Here is a 7675-nt window from a genome sequence, read left to right as displayed (position 1 = left end):
AGATGGACTATGTGAAGGTGAGGGAAGGGTGGAAATTGGATGCAAAGTGAATGAAATTTTCTAGTTCAGGGCAAGAGCAGAAAACGGCACCGATACAGTCATCAATGTACCGGAAAAAGAGGTGAGGGAGGGGACCTGAGTAGGACTGGAACAAAGAATGTTCTACATTCCCCCAAACTAGGCCCCAAGCGAGTTCCCATAGCAACACCTTTAATTTGGAGGAAGTGAGTGGAGTTAAAGGAGAAGTTGTTCAATGTGAGAACAAGTTCAGCCAGGCGGGGGAGGGCGGTGGTGGATGGGGACTGGTAGGGCCTCTGCTCGATGGCCTCCATCCTGGTGGGGATGGAAGTGTAGAGGGAATGGACGTCCATGGTAAAAAGGAGACGGTTGAGGCTAGGAAACTGCAAACTGTTAAAGTGGTGGAGAGCGTCGGAGGAGTCGCGAATATAGGTGGGAAGAGAGTGGACAAAGGGAGAAAAAATAGAGTCGAGATAGGAAAAAATAATTTAATGTGGGGCAAGAACAGGCTGAAACAATGGGTCTACTGGGGCAGTCCTGTTTGTGGATCTTGGGAAGGAGGTAGAAGTGGGCACTGTGGGGTTGGGGAACTATGAGGTTGGTTGCTGTGGAGGGAAGATCTCCTGAGGAGATGAGGTCAGTGACGGTCTGGGAAATGATGGCTTGATGTTCGGTAGTGGGGTCATGGTCCAGGGGGAGGTAGGAGGAGGTGTCAGAGAGTTGGCAATCAGCCTCTGCAAGGTAGAGGTCGGTCCGCCAAATAACAACAGCCCCACCCTTGTCAGCAGGTTTAATGACTAAGTTGGGGTTGGATCTGAGCAAGTGGAATGCTGCAAGTTCAGAGGGAGGTTGGAGTGAGTGAGGGGAGCAGAGAAATTGAGACGGCTGATGTCCAGTCGGCAGTTTGCAATGAAGCGGTCTAGAGAGGGTAAGAGGCCAGAGGGAGGGGTCCAGGTGGAGCGAGAATTCTGAAAACGGGCGAAAGGGTCAGTTGTGCAGGGGGAAGACTCCTGGCCAAAGAAGTGGGCATGTAGGCGAAGGTGGCAGAAAAAGAGCTCAGCATCGTGCCGAGCTCGAAATTCATTGAGGTGGGGCACAAGGGCATGAAGCTTAGGCCTTTGCTGAGGACTGATCATTTGGGGTCAGAGAGAGGAAGGCATAGTGGATAGTGAAAACACGGCAGGGGGCGAGATTGGAAGAAGGGATAGAAACATAGAAACATAGAAAATAGGTGCAGGAGTAGGCCATTCAGCCCTTCCAGCCTGCACCGCCATTCAATGAGTTCATGGCTGAACATGCAACTTCAGTACCCCCTTCCTGCTTTCTCGCCATACCCCTTGATCCCCCTAGTAGTAAGGACTTCATCTAACTCCCTTTTGAATATATTTAGTGAATTGGCCTCAACTACTTTCTGTGGTAGAGAATTCCACAGGTTCACCACTCTCTGGGTGAAGAAGTTTCTCCTCATCTCAGTCCTAAATGGCTTACCCCTTATCCTTAGACTGTGACCCCTGGTTCTGGACTTCCCCAACATTGGGAACATTCTTCCTGCATCTAACCTGTCTAAACCCGTCAGAATTTTAAACGTTTCTATGAGGTCCCCTCTCATTCTTCTGAACTCCAGTGAATACAAGCCCAGTTGATCCAGTCTTTCTTGATAGGTCAGTCCCACCATCCCGGGAATCAGTCTGGTGAATCTTCGCTGCACTCCCTCAATAGCAAGAATGTCCTTCCTCAAGTTAGGAGACCAAAACTGTACACAATACTCCAGGTGTGGCCTCACCAAGGCCCTGTACAACTGTAGCAACACCTCCCTGTCCCTGTACTCAAATCTCCTCGCTATGAAGGCCAACATGCCATTTGCTTTCTTAACCGCCTGCTGTACCTGCATGCCAACCTTCAATGACTGATGTACCATGACACCCAGGTCTCGTTGCACCTCCCCTTTTCCTAATCTGTCACCATTCAGATAATAGTCTGTCTCTGTTTTTACCACCAAAGTGGATAACCTCACATTTATCCACATTATACTTCATCTGCCATGCATTTGCCCACTCACCTAACCTATCCAAGTCACTCTGCAGCCTCAGAGCATCCTTCTCGCAGTTCACGCTGCTACCCAACTTAGTGTCATCCGCAAATTTGGAGATACTACATTTTATCCCCTCGTCTAAATCATTAATGTACAGTGTAAACAGCTGGGGCCCCAGCACAGAACCTTGCGGTACCCCACTAGTCACTGCCTGTCATTCTGAAAAGTACCCATTTACTCCTACTCTTTGCTTCCTGTCTGACAACCAGTTCTCAATCCATGTCAGCACACTACCCCCAATTCCATGTGCTTTAACTTTGTACATTAATCTCTTGTGTGGGACCTTGTCGAAAGCCTTCTGAAAGTCCAAATATACCACATCAACTGGTTCTCCCTTGTCCACTTTACTGGAAACATCCTCAAAAAATTCCAGAAGATTTGTCAAGCATGATTTCCCTTTCACAAATCCATGCTGACTTGGACCTATCATGTCACCATTTTCCAAATGCACTGCTATGACATCCTTAATAATTCATTCCATCATTTTACCCACTACTGAGGTCAGGCTGACCGGTCTATAATTCCCTGTTTTCTCTCTCCCTCCTTTTTTAAAAAGTGGGGTTACATTGGCTACCCTCCACTCGATAGGAACTGATCCAGAGTCAATGGAATGTTGGAAAATGACTGTCAATGCATCTGCTATTTCCAAGGCCACCTCCTTAAGTACTCTGGGATGCAGTCCATCAGGCCCTGGGGATTTATCGGCCTTCAATCCCATCAATTTCCCCAACACAATTTCCCGACTAATAAAGATTTCCCTCAGTTCCTCCTCCTTACTAGACCCTCTGACCCCTTTTATATCCGGAAGGTTGTTGGTGTCCTCCTTAGTGAATACCGAACCAAAGTACTTGTTCAATTGGTCTGCCATTTCTTTGTTCCCAGTTATGACTTCCCCTGATTCTGACTGCAGGGGACCTACGTTTGTCTTTACTAACCTTTTTCTCTTTACATATCTATAGAAACGTTTGCAATCCGCCTTAATGTTCCCTGCAAGCTTCTTCTCGTACTCCATTTTCCCTGCCCTAATCAAACCCTTTGTCCTCCTCTGCTGAGTTCTAAATTTCTCCCAGTCCCCGGGTTCACTGCTATTTCTGGCCAATTTGTATGCCACTTCCTTGACTTTAATACTATCCCTGATTTCCCTTGATAGCCACGGTTGAGCCGCCTTCCCTTTTTTATTTTTACGCCAGACAGGAATGTACAATTGTTGTAGTTCATCCATGCGGTCTCTAAATGTCTGCCATTGCCCATCCACAGTCAACCCCTTAAGTATCATTCGCCAATCTATCCTAGCCAATTCACGCCTCATACCTTCAAAGTTACCCTTCTTTAAGTTCTGGACCATGGTCTCTGAATTAACTGTTTCATTCTCCATCCTAATGCAGAATTCCACCATATTATGGTCACTCTTACCCAAGGGGCCTCACACAATGAGAGTGCTAATTAATCCTCTCTCATTACACAACACCCAGTCTAAGATGGCCTCCCCCCTAGTTGGTTCCTCGACATATTGGTCTAGAAAACCATCCCTTATGCACTCCAGGAAATCCTCCTCCACCGTATTGCTTCCAGTTTGGCTCGCCCAATCTATGTGCATATTAAAGTCACCCATTATAACTGCTGCACCTTTATTGCATGCACCCCTAATTTCCTGTTTGATACCCTCCCCAACATCACTACTACTGTTTGGAGGTCTGTACACAACTCCCACTAACGTTTTTTGCCCTTTGGTGTTCTGCAGCTCTACCCATATAGATTCCACATCATCCAAGCTAATGTCCTTCCTAACTATTGCATTAATCTCTTCTTTAACCAGCAATGCTACCTCACCTCCTTTTCCTTTTATTCTATCCTTCCTGAATGTTGAATACCCCTGGATGTTGAGTTCCCAGCCCTGATCATCCTGGAGCCACATCTCCGTAATCCCAATCACATCATGATGGAATGGGATCAGAAGAAAGTGAAGGGGAAGAAGGTTCCGATTTACAAAAGCAAAATACTGCGGATGCTGGAATCTGAAATAAAAACAGAAAATACTGGAAATTTCAGTGGGTCAGGCAGTATCTGTGGAGAGAGAAACAGAGTTAGTTAATAAATAGTGTTAGTAAACCCCGGGGGAACACTGGCTTCACACAGTCTGAGTGCGGGCCCAGGCCCAGAATAACAGCCCCGTGTTTGCCCCCGGTTCCAGGCCCGGTCAGTGAGCGCCTGGGGGAGCGGGTTCACCGGCCGTCATCTTGGTCAGGGTGGGGGTGGGGAGCCGAGGTTGAAATTCATTGAGGTACTAAGGATGAGCGGGCCTTCAGGGTGTCTATCAGTTTGATTTGGACCACATGTTTGTGCCCATGTCAGTGGCCCCTGAAAGGGAGCCTTGTTGTGCTGCTTGCTGTCTGGTGACGCTGGGCCAGCCCGGGCTCACCCTATTGGGCCAACACAAAAGGCCCAGTGACCAGCAGAGAAAATCAGCAGCTCATTGATTTTATTCTCACTCTGCGCACAGCAGGTGTAGAACTGAACCCAACCAGAGCAGAGGGAACGAGAAAACTGTGAACGGGGGAGAAAATGATGGAGATGCTGCGATGGGTTTTGATTTCAGCACTGGGAGGAGGGAGAGTGTGTGGGACAGGAATTTACAGCTTTGGGGCAACAAGGAAGGAAAGAATGTTCCATAGAAACTAGAATTGTCTGTTCTTAATATCTGTCCTGTACTTAGTGATGAGTTTTGTAAAATCCTTTTACAGGAGTATTATAAGGAGAAAATATGCAAACTGGAATCTTAAAGGACATGCTTATTTGTATTGCCAAAATGGCTGCATTGTCTCTGATTGGCTCTCCATTAGCACATGACCTATTATTGATTGGTCCCCTTGGAGGATAAGCCACACGCTGAAGTTTCTCTGGAATGTGTAACTGGAATCGCCCAGCCCAAGTTCTGACTTACTTTGCAATTTGTAATTCGATCCATTTTGACTTCAGAAGCCAGAGAGGATAGATCTCCACCAACCCAGCAAAAGCCTTCCAAGTTCCAGCCAAAGTCCCTTACCCCAGCGCAAGCGCATTACCTTAATGCGCCCCCCCCCCCCCACTACTGCCATTGTGGGTGGATCACGGATTGTTAACAGGTTTATTGGATATGAAGTGAATAGTGACAGTGTCGTGACTTCCGGATTTCATTCACTCCAACAATGTCTCTTGTAACACACGCACCGAGCTTTCCGAGAAATTGGGTGTAGGTGTAAAGAGGTTGGAAGAACGTGATCCGTCTTCCCTGTGTTCTCTCTCTCCCCCCCACCCCCGTGTCTCTCTCTCTTCCACCAGCCCCCCATGTTTCTCTCTCCACCCCGTGATTCTCCCCACCCGTGTATCTCTCTCTTCCTCCCTGCCCACCCACTACCTCTCTCCCCGCTGCCCGCAGGCTCTGAGGAACAATGTGATCAATTGCGAACACCCATTTCCGGTTCGGGGCCTCACTTCCAGTTCCGATTTTGGGCAGGGGGCAGGGGGCAGAGTCCAGAGGACGCAGGCGCAGAAGGACAGAAAAAGGGCAGTACAAATAGTTACTCTGAAACTTAAACCAAACATCCTGTCAAGATTTTACATAGTGACTCAATTCATCAGGACCTCAATATTATCACCCTTTGAATGGGAGGATGAGGGTGAAAGTGGAGTTGGTGTGAGGGTGTTGGAGAGTAGGGGTGAAAGAGGGGTTAGATACAGAATAAAGCTCCCTCTACACTCTCCCATCAAACACTGCCAGGGCAGGTACACAAGGATTAGATAGAGTCAAGCACCCTCTCCGTTCGTAACTAACCTCCCAGGGTAAGTACAGCACGGGTTTGTTACAGAATGAAGCTCCATCAAACCCTCCCAGTGTGCCTGCAGCAAGTTAAGATACAGAGTAAATCTCCCTCTATCAAAAACTCCCAGGAAAGGAACAGCACAGGTTAGATAGAGTAAAGCATGGTCCCATCAAACATTCCCAGTGCAAGTCTATCAAGAGCTAGAAACAGAGTAAAGCTCCCTCTATCCTTTCACAAGCTAGCTATGGCACGGGTTATACACTGAAAAAAGATCCCTCTACACTGTCCCAAACACTCCCAGGGCAGGGACAGTGTGGGTAACATACAGAATAAAGCTCTCTTTACACTGATCAAGCATTGCAGGTCAGCTACTGCAAGGGTTGGATAAAGAGTAAAGCTGCCTCTATGCTGACCCATCAAACACTCTCAGGGTAGGTACAGCACTGATGCTGAGTGAAGCTGCCTCTATACTGTCCCATCAAACACTCCCAGGGCAGGTATAGCACTGGTTACATACAGAGTAAAGCTTCCTCTACACTGTCCCATCAAATATCCCCAGGGCAGGAACAACACAGGTTAGATACAAAGCAAAGCTTCCTCTACAATGTCCCATCAAACACTCTCAGGGCAGGTACAGCACGGGTTCGATGCAGAGCAAATTTGCATAGGGTAAATAAGATCAGAGAGATGAACACGCGGCTTAATGGGTTTCGATTCATGGGGCACTGGCAACAGTACTGGAGTAATAGGGAGATGTTCCGTTGGGACGGGCTTCAGTTGAACCATGCTGGGACTAGTGTCCTGGCGAATTGAATAACTAGAGTTGTAGTGATGTATTTGGATTTCCAGAAGGCATTTGATAAGTTGCCACATAAAAGGTTACTGCACAAGACAAGAGTTCAGGGTTGGGGGTAAGATATTAGCATGGATAGAGGATTGGCGAACTAACAGAGTCGGGATAAATGGATAATTTTCCAGATGGCAAACAGTGACTAGTGGGGTGCTACAGGGATCGATGCAGGGGCCTCAACTATTTACAATCTATATTAATGACTTGGATGAAGGGACCGAGTGTAATGTAGCCAAGTTTGCTGATGATACAAAGATGGGTGGGAAAGCAAATTGTGAGGAGGACACAAAACATCTGCAAAGGGATATAGACAGGCTAAGTGAGTGGGAAAACATTTGACAGATGGAGTATAATGTGGGAAATTGTGAGGTTATCCACTTCGGCAGAAAAAATAGAAAAGCAAATTATAATTGAAATGGAGAAAAAATTGCAAAATGCTGCAGTAGAGAGGGACCTGGGGGTCCTTGTGCTTGAAACACAAAAAGTTAGTATGCAGGTACAGCAAGTAATCAGGAAGGCAAATGGAATGTTGGCCTTTATTGCAAAAGGGGATAGAGTATAAAAGCAGAGAAGTCCTGCTACAACTGTACAGGGTATTGGTGAGGCCACACCTGAAGTACTGCGTACAGTTTTGGTCTCCGTATTTAAGGAAGGATATACTTGTATTGGAAGCTGTTCAGAGAAGGTTCACTCTGTTGATTCCTGAGGTGAAGGGGTTGACTTATGAAGAAAGGCTGAGCAGGTTGGGCCTATACACATTATAGTTTAGAAGAATGAGAGGTGATCTTATTGAAACATATAAGATACTGAGGGGCCTCAACAAAGTAGATAGAGAGAGGATGTTTCCACTCGTGGGGGAACCTAGAACTAGAGAGCATCGTTTAAGTATAGGGGGTTGCACATTTAGAACTGAGA

The sequence above is a fragment of the Pristiophorus japonicus genome, chromosome 2, assembly GCF_044704955.1.
Source record: "Pristiophorus japonicus isolate sPriJap1 chromosome 2, sPriJap1.hap1, whole genome shotgun sequence".
NCBI classification, from domain to species: Eukaryota; Metazoa; Chordata; class Chondrichthyes; family Pristiophoridae; genus Pristiophorus; species Pristiophorus japonicus.
This window is presented reverse-complemented; position numbering follows the sequence as displayed.